Below are 20125 nucleotides of genomic sequence, written 5' to 3' on the forward strand. Positions count from 1 at the left end.
CAGGTCTATACTTAAGTGACATTTTGGCTACCTCATTCTGACAGACCTATCCAGAGTGTCTCCTTGTGATAACATTCGGGGTATAATAGAGACTCTAATAGTATCTGTGATTAACACTACAACCCTGGTGCTTTAAATTCCTGTTATTCTGCAAGGCATTTGTGCCCTGCAGCCTGAATGTCATTGAATAAGACAGTTCCTGCTGTGGTTTTTGTTTGTTTGTTTCTTTGTTATGCCCTTTAAGACATTGCCCTTTCTTATTGCTGGCCAGCAGGAAATTTAAAGGGCTAGTAGTTTATATGAGGAATACACAGTTTTTGTCTGACATTTGAGTGACAAATAGCTTCAACTGTCATTGTATGCTTTATATCCTGTAAATGTATACGTTCTAAAGTGTGGAGAAATATTGACATTGATAAATAATCTCTAATAAATCTTTTAATTAGCAGCCCTTATCCCACTTGTTTTCTGGGATCTAAAGCTGCTGGGGTTGCCAACAAGGAGATCCCAAAAGGGTTTACACTCAGCCTCTGAACAGCAGCACAAGGGAGAGGAGAGTCCTTGCATCTTCTCCTCCTCCTCAACTACCCACGCAGGAATGGGCATGAGCTCACCTCTCAGAACCAAGGAAGCCAGTCACTTAACAGCCACCATGGACCATGAGTGTTTAATCATTCCTGAGATCTGATAACATTCCAATCTTGTTAGGCTTTCCCTCCCCTTTTATTTCAGTTATAAATTATTTTTCTTTCTTTTGAGTGTTCCTTACTGCTATTTCCTGCATGAAGGGATAAAGAATGTGAGAATATCATGGACTGACTTTGCTCTATAGAAATGGAATCCTAATAAGCAGATATATGTCAGGTGATCTTTCTGAAAACACTAGAGAAACTGCATTCTTCTGGAGTGTCTTTTCTTCATATTCTTTCATGAACTGCTATCTACAGTTCAACATACAGTAGCTTCTATATAAACTGTGATGCAGGAAACATTTAAAGGGCTTTCCTGTGAAAACTTGTTCTCATTTAATAGTTCATTTCCGAAGCTGTTGCTTGACAGAGCCGCGGAATGCATACATGAGTTAATAAAGGCCAAACTTCAGTAGTGCTTTCCAGTTCATTAACTTCTCTTCCGCAGTGTCTAGATAATTAACTCCCGCTGCATCCCTAGAGTGATGCCTAAGGCAAAAATGAAGGCAGGGTCACCTGAAAAAGTCAAAGAGATCGCTTCTGTACTGCTTTCGTGGGTAGATAGGCCACAACCCAACCCTGAAAGAAATGATCCTGGGAAAGAAAAGAAGGAAGAAGGTTTAAGTGATACTCTTCCCACTGATTGTACTGTGGGGGTTACAGGAGACTGTATTATAGTATTCAAGAAAAATACAGTAGCTATTTGTCTTAATTGGATAAAATCCATATTTGTGGAGCATTTGTATTATCTATCTCAGAGATACTGCACACTGCCTTTAAAAAGCATATTTGGCAATATAGGTTTAGTGAGAGTTGGGCTCCATTTAAACACTTTATTTCTCTGTTAACATGCTATCTTTAGAGGCATACAATGTCATAGAGCTTTATGCCTCCATAGTTTCTAATTGAAGGATGTACAACGATATCTTCTGGGCCTGATTCACCTCTAGAGGCACCCAACCCTGAACTCATATGAATTGTTCTGCTGAAGGAAGATTCACCCCAGGCAAAGGCATGTTTTGCTCTAACCACGTCTCTGTATGGCACATTGGTGGAGTCTGCCCAGGGCTTGAGTTGTTCAGCATGTGGCCTTGGTTCCCTGACCATACACTCTGCCTGTCCAGCCCTGTCTACTTTATGGGCAGACCGGCTAATTCCAGTCCCCTTGATGAGCACCACCTGGGCAAGTGCTCCACTTCCCAGAATGTGCAGTCCAGGTTCTGATGGCTTCCAGGAATCTGGGCCACTGTAAATTACCTCCCACTTAGAAGTTATTAATTGTAAGTGGACTGGTGTCCTCATTTCATACAATCCCACCACTGTTTTTGACTTGCCTGCTAAGACGGTCAAGGACTAAACAATCCTGGACACTGGGAGATTGTCTACATTGTGCTTTGCTCCACACCAAAGGGATGTAAATTTTAGTTTGCACTAGTGTATTGCACATTAACTGACCCATGTGGAACCTGCTGGCACATGCTAAAAGTTCCCTAGTGCGTATTAACATAGCACTGTTTGAAATGGGACTTTGTTAATGCACACTACGAAACTCTAGTGCATGCCAGCAGGGTCCACACAGGCCCGTCAATGTGTGACACTAGTGTGGATTAAAATTTAAACCTGTCTGTCTGGGACGGACTAAACCACAATGTAGACAAGGCAATAAGCCATCAGTTCCCCTCTCCTGGAGGTAGTCTCTCCATGTCAGCAGTGAGGTACATTTACATGCATTGTAGATGCCTTTACTATTCCTACTTAGTGACTACATAAAGCACTTTGGGCTCCAGTGCTGTCAATCTAGCTTTGTCCATGAGTATTCAGTTCACATACATGCACAAATATTTTGTAAATTAGAAAAAAAGAACAGGTATTCAGGAAATAAGGTTAAATAGGGCGAAGAAACAATGTCCAACAACTTTATATCAGATAAAGAGTATTCTAATGTGTCTTACAATGAGATTGACGTATAGCAGCATGAACAATGCTCCAATACAAATGAGTGCTGTCGACCAAGAAATCAATCCTTTAGTGCGTAGAAAACTGAACTGGTCTTTGAATTTCTCATACAAATACCAACATGTAGCTTATCCACAACATTATTACAACCTGCTGTGCTGTTGCTTTCCTTATTCTCATGTTTGATACCCAGGAGATAAATAATTTATTGAAATAACACTTTTCGAATTGCCTTTTGTTTGTTGCCAGGGGAGGAGTTATGTAACTAAACTCTTATTGCAGTGTACATAGTTCAAAATGACAACATTCACCCAACAAATAAAACGTAAACTAGTAAATCATACACAGGTTGGCGGATTTTACCCTGCTGTTTTAAAAATCATGTTTAGGGCTTTTATTTTCAACTAGATGGAATGTTCTGTTGAAATGTTTTTTTGATGGAAAATGAAGTTTCTGTAAAATCAAAATTTTCCTAGAGAAATGGTTTTTTTGCTGGAAGTTTTTGTTTTCAGGTTAACTCTGACTAAACCTCAGCAGTGCATCACAGGAGTCGTGTGGCCATGATGCATTACATTACGTCTGGTCTAGACCTGCCAGAGAGCCTGGCCCATGGAGGCGAATGAGGAATGAGGTGCACAATGCACCTAAAATACAGCTCCTGTGAGGCACTGCAGCAGCTCAGGCAAACACAGATCAATGTTAAACCAAGCTAAAACAAAATGGTTTGATCTGGTTCAACAAACTGAAACAAAATGTTTCAGTTCACAAATGTGAATTCTTTTGATCTCAGATGTCAAAAGAAACATCTTGAGATTTCCAAATTAAAGAGTTTTGGAACTTTCTGTTCTTTCCCCCAGAATGTTGATATTTGAGCTCTTTGTTCTGATTAGGGCTGAAAACAAATTTTGAAATATCAGAATTTCTCCTGGGCTGGAAAATCTGATTTTCAACCAGCTTTATTTCCAACCTAATATTTGAATTTTACATATCTTACACTTCAGTTCCAACAGTGCCCAGTTATACATAGTGCACATCCTGTGCTTAGGTAAATACATGCAATAGCTCTAATCCTATGCTACACCACTCTCATGTGACTGTATTGAAGTCAGTGGCCCACCATTTACAGCAGGAACCTCGCATACATGCTGGTAAGGTCATGCAACATTTCAACTGAAGTAAAAAAATGTTATGCACACAGAGTGAGTGAAAGGCCCCAGATAGGTCACACATTGACTTGCTTTGCCCTTCAAGCTGATGTGTGAAACTATTTTAAATGATGAAATCAGGGAATGTACCACCCCTGAAATTGGTATTTGGAGAAGACTCTGTGCTGCTGCCTAGAGTGACAACATCCAACCTGGTGACTTAGGGTACCTGACAAAATAGAGGTCATTTTCTTTCCTAACGGAAGGTGGACATGGGCATGCATACCTTCCTGTGAAGGGAGGTGAGGGAGATCTTGGGTGTTTGAAGTCAATGGGAGCTTTGCTATTCACTTCACTGTACCTCTTCCTCTAGTCATAAAGCTCCACATGCAGTACCATGCTATTATCTATTAGCAGATCTTCCTCCTGCTCCTAAGTACCTGCATGATACATTCAGAAAAATAATAATGAAGATTAGACAGATTCAAATATGTGGCTAAGCACTTGAAGTCAGTGGCTCTGAAGGTCTTTTAACATTTCACAGGAGTGCTCGGCCCCTTGCAGGATTGGGTCTAACAATCTATAGGCAGCTTCAATATTTTTCAGGTACCCCCTCACAGTCACATGGGTCAGGTTTCTCAGTACCATTCCCCCTCTAGTTAAGATAGCTTTTAAACAGTACTCTATTCACACAGTGGACCTTTCCCCCAATGGGCTACATTTATATATTGTCCTCTAGATGACAGTGAAGGTAAATTCCTCTTCATCTAATTAAAGAGATATTTAATTTACCCCCTTTCCTCTACACAAATAACAAAGCCCTGATTAATCAGCTGTACAGCAAGAGTAAACACTCTGCTTCACTTAATTAAAAATTAAATTCCTCTTGAGGGATGATTACAGCAGGGAGCTGGTATATGCCTTTGCTAAATAGGTGTTTCTTCCATGACACAGTTAGAGGTAGACCACTGGGAACTCTGTATCAATATAAACAGAAATTTGTTCAGACATTCAATTAGGACGCTACACATGTTCATCCTCCTCTGAGAAGAGGTGTGCATAGAAAGGCCAAGGGAACTTTCAAGAATTTGGAGGTTAGAGCTGTGCTATTCGGCACATGATACATTTGATGTATTTGCATGGCATTTGGTGCCCTTTTAATGAATATTTGTAATGGCAACACTTTCAAAAAGAGTGAATTTTGTACAAAGGTGCTGCTCAAGGTTTTGCACACTTCTGTATGGGATGTTTTTAGTTCCCCCCCACACACACACAAATCAAAAATCTAACAAATTTAATTAAGAAAACATTGAACAAGACTTTTCATCAGTATCTTTTCTTCTCCATTTCCTGCCCTCTGATAAAATTTGGATCACAGGATACTTTTTCTGTTCCTTTCATCCTTTCCTTGGCAACTAGATCATTAGCTCTGCACAGTTGCACATGGGCATACTGTGGTATAAGATACCCCCCTACTTTTTTGTGCAGGCTACACATTATCCCATGGGTTACAGCATGAAAAAGAAAGCAGGCTCTGAAGAGCCGCTACTTCCCCACCTTCATGCAGGTGTGTGGGGCACTTTAGGGCCTGGACTGGACTAGACTGGACTGGACTGGAATGACCCTTAGCTCCATCCCCTCTCTGCCCCAGCCAGCATAGGCTGTGGTAGCAGAGTGGGTGACAGTCACTGCACTGGATACAGGTGCACTTCCTCCTCAGTGCAGTGAGGAGAGAGATCGTAACGCTCTGCTACTTCGCGGCAACAAAACCATGTACTTCCTCTTGCTCTGGTAACAGTCTAACCGGTCCCTGAGAGAACACAGAGGGGGATAACCTGCCCCACTAGAACTAAAAATCTGATTTTGAGATTATTTTTCCCTGGATAACAAGAGTGGAATTCGTGTGCTAACTGACCGTTTTAACTTCGATGCTGAGCTGAGGACTCTTGTAAAACATCCCTGTTGGCTAAACATCTTGTGATCCAGGCATGTAAAATGTGAGCATTCTGTGAATTAGTAATACAATGTCAGGATTATTATTTATTTTCTCAGGAACTATACATGTAAGGTAAATAGACCATAGCAATACCATTACACACGTTCCTACACTCACTTTAGAGACAATCAATATCAATTATCAAATTCTCAGCAGGAGAGAATGGTGGTGAAATTGCCCATAAAACAAATTTACAAAGTCAACCCAGTACTTTCTATGTACCCTTTTATTTTTAAAAATGTATATAAATAATTGTTCCAAAGGATCTTTTATCTTTATGATCATAAAATGGCCTTTTTGTGACATCACGGAAAACCATTCTACCTTACTATATTTCATGGAAATAATGAAGTTAATTGGGTTCTTAGTTTAATGAAGGTTTTTGGTTTCTTATTCCATTGTATTCTTAGACTGTAAGCTAAGACTGTTTGGGGCAGGACCATTGTCTTGTATTTGTCTGCCAAGGACATACAAACACCAGTGTCCCTCATTAAAATAAAATGACATCCTTCTTGATTAGCCCAGCAGTAAAAGTTTCAAATGCCAATTGCAGTTAAAAAGCATAGACAGAGATCGTCCTCACCTGCAGGAATACCAAATGGACAGGATCTGATGGGAGAAAGCCTTCACGGAGATTTCTCCAATTCATTCTGTCATGTGAGTGAAGTTGCCTCCCTTTCCCCCACACACACTGAATATACGACAGGTCTGTCACCGAACCTTTCACATTTCCGAAGAGCCCTCACACCCCTGGAGATAGCACAGCTCCAAAAAAAAAATTTAAAAATCCCAACCCTGCCAGTGACTCATGAGACAGCAGCTGTTCCCAGAACACTGGGGGTTCCCATGTACTGAGGGTATGTCTACACTGAAATGTAAGCCTAGGTCTGTGGGACTAGAGCCCTCAGATTTGGTGTTTCTAAGCCCACGTTTGACTGATTAGTCAGCCTGGATTTACAATTTCTGGACCAGGGTTTCACACCCACACTCACACGACCACACTTCACTACACAGTCCTGAGTCAAACCAGCCTATCCCAGGCTTCCTAGTGCTTTGCCCAACTGTAGCTGCACTAACCCTTGGTTTGTGATGCACTGTGGGAAAACTTGATTATCCATCCCATAGCACTTTACTGAAAGTTATCTCAGCCCACCAACGCATCCAGCCAAGCCAGCTTTTTGGGTCTACATGTGTTGGATCATATTAAAGAAGTTCTGTATTAAAATCACAAATGAGTTTGATTCCCCATAGTTTAAATTCCAGAGTATTACTAATTAAGAGGTCTCTTGGTTTTTGGTACGGTTTCTCTCCCTCTATGTGTGAAACTTGCAAGCTGCTAATTGCGTTAGTACATTCTAAGACAGAGTCTGTTCTCAAAGCAATTCGCACAGAGAGAGACTCAAAGCAATACTCTGTAACAACAGAAACAGCACCCAGAGACTCCCCGCCCTATTGTTGTATTCATCTTGCTTTGTTAACAATTGTGATTAAAATAGAGATAGAGGATGTATGTGGATGGATGCTTGGTGTGGATAATAACTGAATGATCAGGGAGGTGCCAGCCTAAGAATCCAGTGTCCATCAGCTGAAGAAGGCGTCAAGTGGAAATAACCAGAGGACCCCTGGAGGGTAGACTGGAATCCACCCAACAGCCTCAAGAATGGGAGAACCAAAGAACAAGATAACATCTAGCAGCACGGAGCCGTCAGGAATGTGACATCTGCTGATTGATTCAGCAACAGCATGATGAAACAATTCCCATAGACTGGCATAGGAAGAAATTCCTACAAAAATGGACTCTAGAAAGTGAGAACTTTGGGGATCTGATTCTGCAAACCAACTTCCAGGAGCATCAGATGAGCATCTGACAAGGCCCTGCTCCTTCCTCATGTCCAGGCCACCTGGCCAGTGGCTTGGCATGAGCAACTCTAAGGCTGGTAACTATGATAACAACCTTGCAGAACCTCTGTGTGCGTGTGTGTGTGTGTGTGTGTGTGAATAAATATGAAATTGAATGGAATGTTATAGCTATAACTAACTGCTTACTATGATTCTTTCTGTATTCACAATAAATGTGGTATTTTGCCTTTTTCCCTTTAATAAGATCCTGCTGGTTTTTATTTTATTGGTATAACACATGCTCCGAGCAACCGGAGCCAGCAGCATGGCAGAGGCACAATTTAAGGAACTTGTCCTCCTTGTGCTTTGTCTCCTTTTCCAGAAACAGGCAGAGCACCCATGAGATGCTGGTGGACATTTCAATTAGCATTTTCTGACCTACCTAAGGTACCTGTCAGAGGAGGAGGCTACAGACATGGCAGACTCCAACTGGCTGATGCAGCTCATGACTCTCAGTATAGCCACTGATGCCCCTTATGTAGACCGGTGCTTCTGGAGCTAGGCCACAAGCGCAGAGTGGTAGCATCACATCATCATTCAGACCTGGAAGGACCAGCAGTGAGTCCACAACTCTGGCATGAAGAAAGTCTTGTTTCTGAAGCTTTGTGAGCAGCTTGCTCTGACCCTCCAGCATCTGAACACATGCATGAGGGAGGCCATGCTGGTCCAGAAGCGGGCTGGTATAACCATCTGGAAGCTGGCCACTCCTGAGTGCTGCATGTCCATTACTAACCAGTTTGGTGTTGGCAAGTCAACTGTGGGGCTGCGGTGGCAGAGGTTTCTAGGGCAAACAGGCATGTGATTTACCCAACTGAGGTGGGCATAAACAATGTCCCTGAAATAATTGCCAGTTTTGAGCAAATGAGGTTTCCTTACTGCACCAGGGCCATTGATGGAACTCAAGTACCTACAGTTTTCCCTCCTCGAAGAGCACATAAGTACATCAACGCGCAAAGGGTACTACTCCATTGTTATGCAGGCCCTTGTCAACCACAGAGGCTGATTTATGGATGCCATCATGGGATGCACTGAAAAAGTGCTAAGGTGCCAGGGTTTTCTGCTGATCAGGAGTCTACAGTCATGGACAGGCTAGGATGCTTTTCCCACTGAATGACATTGTCATAAATGCAGTAACGGTCCCCACAGTTATTTTAGGAGTTACTCATGTATGCCCTTTTGCCTTGGATTATGAACTCTGAACTCATACCCTGAACTCAAAGGCCCTGGCAAAAGAAGGTTGAATTACCCTCTCAGCAGGTGTAGAATGGTAGCTGAATGTGCATTTGGCAGATTGAAAGCCCGCTGGTGCTGTTTTACAGAATCATTTGGATTCTAGTGTTATCAGTGCTGTCCGCGTTATTGTGGCTTGCTGTGCTCTTCACAATTTCTGGGAAGCCAAAGTTGAGCATATTCCTCCAGAGTGGAGCCATGTCATTAATGGTTTGCTGAACTGGTACACTCCACCAGAAAATGCACTTGTCATAACAAGAGGAGGATGCACAAGTGCAACAGAAATCAGGGATACTTTGTGTGCCCACATTATGGACTTGCCTCATGGAAGAAGGGGGATGGTTCATATATGAATGCATCTGTGATATCAGCTGCAATATCAACAGTAAATGAAGTGCTATCACTGTATACTATGCGTGGGGAACAATGACTGTTATGAGTTTTTAGTTATGGATTACATGACTGCTTATACTATGGGTGTGTAGCAGGGTGGCTACCCTGCTCTTAAAATAGAAGGGGTTAAAAGCAGCCCTGGAGAGGGCTGTGGATGGGGATGGCTGATTGTGGAAGCAGCCACAGTGGGCCACGCCCCAATCAGGCCCCAGCTGGCCTGTATAAAAAGGTTGTGAGCCAGCGGCTTAAGGAGTCTCTCTCCAGGCTGGGAGAGAGCAGGGTCTGGTTGCCTGCCTGACAGGTACTAAGGGTGGTGCAGTGCTGGGGAAGGAGCAGGCTGAGCGGGGGCACTCCAGGCTGGCAACTCCCCAGGCTGTAAGGCCTGGTCCAAGGCCCATAGAAGTACTAGGAGGCAGAGGAAGGCAACAGGTCAGAACCCCCTTGCCTATGATGAGTGGCCTTTACACTGCAGTCTGCCCCAAGGAGCGGGGGCTTGGTGATTACTGGCAGTAGCCCAGACTGAGGCAAGGTGGGAATAGTGGGTTGGGGGTTCCCCAGGAAGGGGAGACCCAGAGGCAAAGTGTGGGGGTACTGCCAGGGGGCAGAACCCCAGAGAAAGGGGCACTGGGGTCTGTGAGGGACATGGGGGCCAGAACTGTGGCAGATCAGTGGCCTGCAGAGGGCGCTCCATGCTGGAAAAGAGCTAATTCCCAAGGCGCCACAGGGGTGAGTCTGCTCCTTTACAGGGTGTCTTTTTAACTTGTGGGTTTTAATTATGGATCTGAACAGACACATTGAGAGAGATAAGGTGGATGAGGTAATATTTTATTGGACCAATTTCTGTTGGTAGAAGAGACAAGCTGCGTAGCTTGAAAGCTTGTCTGTTTCACCCATTGAAAAAGGTATTATCTCATCCAACTTGTCTCTCTCTCATATCCTTGGATCAACACGGCTACAACACTGCAAACAAAATATATTGAGACATTTTATTTGCATACAACTTCCCAGTTATGCCTTATGATATCTTTATCTTTATTCTTTGAAATACATTTGTTGTATGATGTGATGCAATGATGGTAATAAACTTTCTTAATGAATTCAAAAGCTTTATTTGTTAACACGCTTGTATTAGAAAATGACAGTATTAAAGAACTGGCTGGCTGGCCAGCTGCTATAAAAAGAACAAACCAGAAATGAAATAAAATAAAGTTCATAACACAAACATTGAACAGTACAAAACAGTGAAACCACTGCAGAAAAAAGGAAACTCCCCTACTTTTGGGTGTCCACTGGCCCCTATTCTTCTTTCTCACTTGGCACTGCTGCTGCAGGGAGATAGAGGATTGCACGGGGATGGAAGACTGCATTGGGTACATTTGCCCAATCCAGATAGTGTTCAGTCCTGGTTGCATAGGATGCCCACCCATAGAACTGTCCAGTGGGTTCCTGATCTTCAGGATATGGTACCGTGGAGCTCACTTGGACATGGTGCTGGCGCAGAAGATGAGAGTAGACCAGGAGCCTGTACTCTCATGGCCATTAGCATACACAGTCTCTCAAACAGGTTTCTGCTGCACTCTGTCTTCCTCCCTCATGCAACATTTCTTGCTCAAGAAACTGCTGCAAGTCTCTCATCACACTCTGCAGCCTCTGTCTTTCAGCTTCTGTCTTTGATATTGTAACTGCTGGTTGACCCTGTTCACACTTCCTCTTTGACCACACCATTACAGTGCAACACCCCAAACTCCTGCTGGATTGTGGCTGGGCTGCAGAGGGGAAAGAGCCTGAAAATAGAAACAGTGCAGTATTGTCTCAGTATTTCTGAAAAGGTTCACTGCATTAGCAGCAGAAGTGCCTTTAGAATCTCAAGGCCAAACAATGATACTTTGTAAAACTCTGCTTCAATATATTCTGAGAGTAACAGTTAAATTCCCAGCTATGCCTTGGACACAACTGCGAGTTAAACAGAGGATAAAGCCTAATTTTAAGGTGAAAATTATAAATGATATAGCTTTAAAAATTACAGACTATTTCAGTTTTTTGAGGGCAGAGGGTAGCAATACTTGCTGTGGCTTACTACCTATGGTTTCACGGTCCTTTCAGGCATTCAGCGTTCTGGAGGACATAATTCTGGACATTCCTGAATGGCAAAGGGATATTCTAGCCCACAATAATGGAGGCAAGCCAGAAAGTGAGAAGGATTGGTCCTGTAGCCCTGGGTCCTTACTTACTGCTTGTACGTCAACCACGAAAAGATCAGTTAATCAGACTTCCTGCTGATGCAGTGACTTGCACCCTTAACATGATGTATACTGTATTTTCATACACAACTCATGACAATCCTATATTCAGTGTATTTTACCAGTGATTTCTTGTCTTCAAAAGTGAAGGGCCTGATTCTCCACTGCCTCATTCCTGGTTTATGCCAATGTAACTCTAGTAATCTTAGTGGAAATATACTGGAATAAAGCAGTGGAGAAACATGCCTCAAGACTTTAGTGCATTGTACCCCTTCTTATCTACTACTTTTCAAAGTGATTATACATATCACACTTTGACATCACTATCGCACTGTGCTTTTCAGGTTTGTCCATAAAAAGTACAGACATCCATCATTTTCCAAGGCACTGCCAACTTGAAAGTGTCATGTTTGTACTTTTGAATGTGCAATATATAATTTCTCTACATTTGGTTTAAATGCCCCATCTTTAATCCTTTATCTCTAATTTAGACAACTAATTGCTTCAGACAAATTACACCATTCCCTTTCATATTCCCCTATATGCTAAACACTGATAAGTAACCTCCATTTATCAATGATATTCAGCTTTACATTAATTATATTTCAAGGCACACACAAATCATTGTGCAGTACACTCTTTAGTGATGCACAAATGAACCACATATTAAATATGAAGCAAATATAAAGTATTTAACTGAAACCAAGTGAAATACTGAAGCCTGAGCAGAGATGAAAATAATCCATTCAAATTAATTCTGGAATTTTTAATTAGTGTAGTTTTTACTTCAGTTGACTCTCAAAAGTTACACTGTTTGAACTACAGCATCTGGGATTAAAGATTCGGATGTATGGGGCCTACCTGAATCCTTCTGAATAGCCACAGTTATCCTATAATTTGTAATGCTCTGCTCACTCTTCTGATAAAACCAGACTTTGTTTTTAATATGAAAATCAGTCATTTACTAATGCCCGTTAGAACTTTACTTCATTTCTTTATATGTGCTGTACTGCATTCATTCAACTGGCTTCCCTGTACCATAAAAATTAAGGATAACATTTCTCTTAATCTGATTATAATTAGGATGGCAATTGAAGGAAATGAAAACTATTGCAAAAAATATATATTATCTTGGATATATTTGTAAGTTTAAACCCTGGCATTTAATAAGCAATTTGAGAGTAAGTTAAACATACTTAGCTAAATTCTGCAGATAACACCCGTGTCCTTCCATTTCTGTGCAAGACCTCATTAGCCACACAAGGCCATGGATCTTGGTTCCTTTTCCACTTAAGTAAATTTAGCACTGTGAAGAAGCACTACAGGGCAAGCATTTCATATTAATGAACTCCCTTCTCCCCATGGTACTCTCTTCCTATTTGAGAAGATTAAAAATTGACCCTTTGCAAGGAATATATATGTTACATAAAATAGTAGTCCTGCAGCGATTAGAATCATTATCCATACAGAACCCAGGATAAACAGTCACTTAGGACTGTGTTTTCTAGTAGGCCAGATTCTGAAGCTATTTTTATGTCAGTGAAAGACACTTCTCTACCTGACCCCAGTCCTTCTTTGTTTGATTGAGGGCAATAGGCTCTGAGTCAAAAGTTTCTTTTCTCTTAACTATATTGGAGACAGCAAGATTGCTGAAGAAAGATTTATAACATTGCTGGAAAAGAATTTCTCAGACCTCTAGTGGATTGAAATTGAACTGCTCAGACTTAACATGTTACTTAGCACAGCAGCAATTTCTGATAGTTTATCCCTAGTGGCTCCTGGAGGCCTCAAAAAAAAAAAAATAAAATACCAGGGCTAAATACTGCTGACAGACATTATTCTCCTTCGGCTCGACTGTAAGGTGTACTGCTTTTTGGATACAAAGATTTCTGTTACAAGTATCATCCGGGACATATCCCTCACAGAATTTCATTACCAATAGACTATTTTGAGATTTCTAGCGTGCATTCCTTTTGCAATTTCATTAACTACTTGGAATTCCGACTTATTTAGCACTACTCAAATGGTTTTCAAAGGGATTATTTATGTGCTATTTAGGGGCCAGAAAAGCAGGTTGCTGCAAAGGACTTAATGCAGATAACTACTGCAGCTGTGTGGATTCTGGTGGAACAGCCTCTGTTTTTTAAATCTCTCTCCTTCTGTTTACCCGTCTACTGTAGAAGCTATAATCTTTGCATACTGCTAGGCTGGGCCTGAGCCACTTGCTATGTTGCCTCCTGGCTCTTCTCTCTACTTAGGTGCTGTTCATGAATGTGATTCTCATGCTGGCAGAGTGTAAAATGGATGGAAGAGCCAAGAAGAAGTGAAACATGGAAAGACAAATGTCTCAATAGCATAGGAAAACCCATCAAGGCCATTGCTTTCATCATCCCAGTGAGAATGGGTGGAAAGAAAGAGAGAGCCCCCTCAATACAATTTTGTTGGAAAAGGAAGAATGAAAAGGAAGGAAATATACAGAGATAGAAAGTTAGGAGTAGAAAGAAATGTTAGTGGATGATGAACATGATGATGATGATTATGTAATATTTATATTACGTTAACATCTAGATGTTTCAATCAGGAATTGGGGTCCCATTGTGCTAGATGCTGGGAAAACACATATGGTTTCTCTATAGGTACCTCCATCCATGATGCCGCAAGTTGGCTGTGCTCTTCTGGAACAATGCAGCTCACAAACCCCAGGATGCAATGCATTAAAACCAAAACCAAAACATTCTTAGCTGTGGGGTTTGGCTGTGGATTAGCTTTCAGAGGTGTCTGACTACCTTGTCAGTGCATGTAAAATTGTTCTGTTTGAGAAAGCTTTTCCACCATAAGGAGGTTGAGGGAGGAGGTGAAGAAGAAGAAGAAAAAAGGAGTAGAGATGTATACCCCAAGCAGAACTTCTCCACTGAGAAAGAAAGAAGAGCAGAAGGCTCCATGAAGAGTATTAAGCGTTTTCACAGTGCAAATCTAAATTATTTAGGAAGTATTTAGGTATTATGGTGATAGGCTCTATAGAAAACCCTAAACTAGATAGCATAGTAAAAGCAGAGATTAGAAATTAATTTATTTATCCCACCTTCCCAGCAGCATTTGGAAGCAGCACAAAGATCCAAGCAGTCCTCCCCAGCAAAGAGAGAATGTGAGGATTGATATAACCATCTCCTTCTGCTATGCTCCGGTTACATCCACTCTTCTCTACCCCACCCGCAGGAACCCCCAAGTTAGCACAACAATGTAGCCAATTCTTGCAATTTTATCGTAAGTCTCACAATATTTGTTGTTTGTCTTTAAGGCCCAGCTGCTGGAATCAGGTTATTACCTAAGAATCTTAGCTGGCGTTGAAAAAATTTCCCACCGTCACATTTGCAGAGAAAAGCTTAAAACCAGGATTCTAAATGCTCCAATGCCAAAAGGTAAACATAAAGAACCTCACTTTTATTATTTTTTTAATCTCATGACTTTTAAGCCAGTCTCAGGATTTTTGGATCCTGACTCGTGATTTTTTAATGCCTGAGGTTGGCAATACTGGTGTGGAATGGGGTGGGAAGTAGCATGATTATACCAAGAATTACAGATACATTATTGCTGCCAGACACTTGGGTGACAGAGCAATATTTTTGAGGAAGAATCATCTTTACTTCCATTGCAAAATCCCAGCCCTTATTATCTAACGGAACTTAAATCTCCTATCTCTCATCCCTAATTTTCAATGTATTTAAAATTGCTGTTTCAAACTGTGGATGTTATTGAAGGTGCTTATCAAACATTGTCCAACCTTCAGAGTAAGATTCAGCTTTGTTGTAAGTTAATCCATATACTGGAGATCGGAGATGCCAAAGCTCCTATTTTAAAGTTTGCAAAGAAAACAGATTGTAGGGTTGAGAAAAAACACATTTAGTCGGGTATTAATTATTGTGACAGAGAAGGACTTGTTTTTTGGGTCTGTGAATGTGCAGCTAATCCCCCTTAATCACACAGACAGGGTGAGAACTGAATTATTGAATCTTTCAAAGAGCTGATCATTCTTCGTTAGGTTTAAAGGAGAAATCCTAGAGCTAAAATCTAGCAGTTATCAAGCCTAGGATGTGTCACTTGGTTGGATAATAGAAAAGCCAGAAATGTTAAAGTATACTGAGCACATTACAAAAATATATACACTGTTTTATTCACAGAGTCTAAAACTCTTTAAAATTAAGCACAGTCAAATTGATTTAAGGTGTAGCATTAAAGGAGTCAAATATTTGATACTGAACCCCACTGATTGATCAGAATATTTCTGACAGATGTATATTTATGAAATAATGTCTCTGTAATGGGGCGTACAAACCCCACACTTGGCCCAAAGGGATTAAAAGGAAATGCTGGGCCCAACTACTCCGTCCCTACAGGCCTGCAAAACAAGCTCCAGCTGGAAGAATGGGTTAAATGGAGCTCAGAAGCCTAGCTAGGGGGTAGTGGACAGGCTGCAGGAAAGAAAAATCCAGGAAAATAGACAGATGGTGGAGCCTGAGAGGGGACCACAGAATGGGCAAGGCCCAGGCAGTCCCTTCGCCAACCACCCCTTCGCGAACCAGCAAGTCTTGCAGGGCCCTGCTCATTTGGGTTTTGTTTGTGAAGCTATTGACTGTTTGGATTATAGGTGCCACGCTCTAGACTGAAGTAGCACATAGGTGGGAAATAGCCCAGGGCAGTGGACTTTAACACCGGCAGAGTCCTCTGTGCAGAATGTCTCTTCCCACAGGTACCTGGACTGGGACCTGGTGAAGAGCGAGGGCCTGGGTCCCCCTACGATGCCCCACTTAAGAGAAAAGGCCCAGATGAAGTGGGGAGGCCCAGACACACCTGGCCTGGGGTCAGGAACCAGGGACTGCTACTGGGGGACAGAGATACAGCGGGTTAGGTCCACTAACCACTAGTGGCCCTCAAAGAGACTGTGATAGGGAGCTTGACGTCTTTAAAACTTGGATCATGTCACAGTACATGTGTCATATACCAGGAGTCACCATATATGAGCACTGACCATGCAGAAACTTTTATTTCTTGATTATGGACCCAACAGTGGCTGGCCCTTGGTGGGCCAGGCACTGTTACAGCCCTTGTGCTTTGCTGAGCCCAGGGACTGTTCACTTCTAGTATTAGCAGATTTCTTTACCAAAAGAGTGAAGAGAAGGTAGGGCCATGGCCCCACTATCCCTTCTATGGAGCTGCCCGGACAAAGAGTGTATCCTGCAACCTCCTGAGTGGGTTGCTACTCCTGGGGCTATGTGGCACCACACTGACCCCTACTCAGGGCTCTGACAACAAACACAATCTGCCCTATGGAATTCCCATATTTCATGCCACATTCATATGTGCTGAAACTAGGAGCGCTGGGGGTACAACTGCACCTTGGCTTGACGTGGTTTCCATTATATACAGGTTTTACAGTTTGATTCAATGGCTCTCAGCACACCCACTATACAAATTGTTCCAGCAACCCTGGCCCCATTTCTTACAGAAAGGTAAGCAAATGTGACATAGCTGACTGTGACATTGCAAGATGACTTTTTTTTTTTCCCCAGATTCAACTTTTCATGGTTGATCATTCCAGGATGTTTGAATTTGCTTCTGAAATAGTTGCCCAGCTTGAAGTTTTTAAACCACAAACTCTGTTTTCTTTCTCCATATCAGACACTTGACTTCACCGGAAGTGTGGATGCTCAGCCCTTTTGATCATCAAACCCACTGTATCCATTAAAATGGAGGCACTCCGTTTAGCAGCCACTCTTCAAAATTTGTCCCAAAGTGACTTCCACAATATCCAGAACCAACAACAAGTGAGTAGCAGAGCTGCAAATGTGTTTTCTTGAAGTAAAAGTTCAAATCAAACCCCCAAGGGATACCTTTCCCTATTGCTTTGCTAAGACACCTATCAGCATGATATCTAAGCTCTGAGAGGAATCTAACTTCCCTCCCTGTCTAGCCCCTAGACACCACACCAAGTGTGTTGGTTCCTGTGTTAATGGAAATGTTGATGTTGAAGGATTTTATTTAAGGATTACATAACAGTAACACAAGAGATGCCAGAGCCTGCTGTTCACTGCAGTCTGCAGCTCACCCTCAGAAGCCCAGAGCCCCATCTTCCAAAATGGAGGTTGATCCTTATTGACCTCTGCAACAACATTCCATATCCTTACACAGCAACAGGTGTTCCACACATCATGCTCCACCTGCTCACTGTTGTTAGTTCTGAGGAAGACATGGGCTTCTGCAGATACCAAGACACACCAAATCAGACACTGTGCTTCAAGGACAGGAAGAGGTGCCACTTGTTAATCATGAATTTTGGACACAAAGATAACAACTGATAGTAAAAAATGGTGCTCTCTATAGGGGCAGCAGGGTCATAATACCTAAAGGTGTGCATCCAGAAAAGCTGCCCTGGAACACTGAAGTGATATTGGGCAGAAGCATGTGTGACAGTGCTGCCTGTGGGAGCCAGCTGAGGTCACTCAATTAGGGTGAACTGCAAACAGAACGGGGCAAACAAACCCCAAACGCTGGTGGATATTCCAATACTTAGATTTAGCAAGCCAGCACAACACAGCTTCTATAGTACCTCACTGGTTACTCAGAAGTCCAAATAATGAGGTTCCCTTAAAGTACCCAGCCTCAGGCCTCCATCCAGACACACATGTCAAACATATGATGATAAATTCTGAAAATCATATTTCATCATATGAAAGAAAAGGTTCTCCTGACCCCAAAGGACCAAGCCCCAGACCCAGGTCAAATAATAACTTCGATCTTACCCCAAATACACACTATCGTCCATTCTTGTTAACTAAACTAAAATTTATTAAAAAAGAAAAGAGAGAGTGTGATTAAAAGATCAATATACATACAGACTTGAATTCAATTCTTGAGGTTCAGCTACATAGCAGAGATGAGCTTGTAGTTGCCAAAAGTCCTTTTAGAAATAGTCCATAGGTTATAGTCCAATGTCCATATTCAGGGTGACTCCAGTCAGTGACTGGGGATCTCAATCCTTATGGCTTAAGGTTTCCCCATCTTGAAACCCAAAGATCTCAGATGAAGCAGATCTCAGATGAAGAAGGATCGTGTCCCAAGGTTTTTATACATTTTCTGCAGCCTTTTGGCCTGAGAAAACAATAGGCTTAACTTTCCTTCTTCCAAACATCACAGCCATTAGCACAGGATAATTTATCCATTAAACAGTTCAGATACAGGTTATAACAACCTTCAAAGAGCCATAGACAATGATACTATTTCACTCAAGTGTCTTCCTAAATGTTAATATTCCTTTTTTGATCTTTGAATCAAAGCTATAGCAATAGATAAGACTTGTTTACTTACATCACAAGGCCTGAACAAACGTCTACCCTTCTACCTCTAACAATGCAGACTTGCATTTCAAAGCTCTATTCATTTACATATCTTCCTAACTAGTCTTTAATGTTTGGCTATGGGTCAGGTCAGTCTGTGAGTTAATTATCTCTTTCTGGCCCTGTCACCTTTCAATGAGATATTATATTACACTCATAACGTCACATGTCTATGTGTGAGCCCCATGGCTAGATGACCTAGAGAATGGAGATTTCTGCTTCCTCTATTTGTGAGAAGGGCAAAAGCCAGTTCTGGCCAACTTCATTTATATCTTGTTTACCCATAATTCTACCTGAGTTTAGTTGGAATATATTTGTTTGGGTGTTTAATGGTTTTAATGGATTGTTATCAGTACTGTGTTCCATGAAAAGGTATAAAAATTGTGCTGAATATGCCCTGGGTGTGTGGTTACCCTGAGCGTTCAAGAAATGGATTTTGGTTTGAGCTCAGCAAAGAAAGAGGAGGAAATTGCTCTGTCCTAGAAACCAGGAGTTCTAACTTGGGGACCGGGGTTTCTGTCAAAGGGTTCTGTTTTGCATTCCCCCATCTGGAGATCTGATGGCCTGTATGTTGGAATTTCAGAGACAAGGCCCAACCGGACCAGCAATGGCAGCAGAACAGAGCTGGCTCCATGGGGAGCTCTGGACCAGCAGCAGCAACACTAGAGAGCTGACTCCATGGCCAGATCATCATATCAAGCTGGAAATGCCAATACTGAGCTGACTTCACAGCACCCTAACTCACCCAGTTGGTGGAAGTGAAACAAAACTACTGAACCGCACTAGGAGGCTGCACCGTGGAGTGGGACCTAACTGCACAGTTCTTTCAGGACCAGAGCAGACCAGCAGAGGAGAGCCATCCCTGGACACCTTTGGCTATCATTGATTCAATTTGTGAGTGGGCTTTTGGTGGGGTAGATGATGAGCCAGGTTTCTGGACCTTCATCAGCTGGACATTTATTACTTGATACTGAAAGGGATTGACCTAATGTGTTAATTTGAGTTGCTCAATTTCTTATACTAATAAATTTCTGTATACTGGATAGTTCATGCTTCTTTTGCCTGTTTTCTCCTCTTTTCCCATATAAAAGCATTGCTTTATCCCATGTTTCCAAAAGACTAGCAAGTGGAGGAAAAACTGCTTGCAAAGGTGACAAGTGATGGCTTTTTAAATTTATTAATTTAT

The 20125-nt window shown here is 42.0% G+C and overlaps 1 long non-coding RNA gene across 1 annotated transcript; it reads left to right on the forward strand.

The window, feature by feature from the left end:
• The first annotated feature begins 14888 nt into the window (after positions 1 to 14888).
• On the forward strand, positions 14889 to 19900 carry LOC122465358. Its single transcript, XR_006290135.1, has 3 exons — positions 14889 to 14967; positions 17225 to 17370; positions 19523 to 19900. It is a non-coding gene; the product is annotated as an uncharacterized LOC122465358 (long non-coding RNA).
• Positions 19901 to 20125: the final 225 nt, after the last annotated feature.

Source organism: Chelonia mydas, chromosome 4 (assembly GCF_015237465.2).
Source record: "Chelonia mydas isolate rCheMyd1 chromosome 4, rCheMyd1.pri.v2, whole genome shotgun sequence".
Classification (NCBI taxonomy): domain Eukaryota; kingdom Metazoa; phylum Chordata; order Testudines; family Cheloniidae; genus Chelonia; species Chelonia mydas.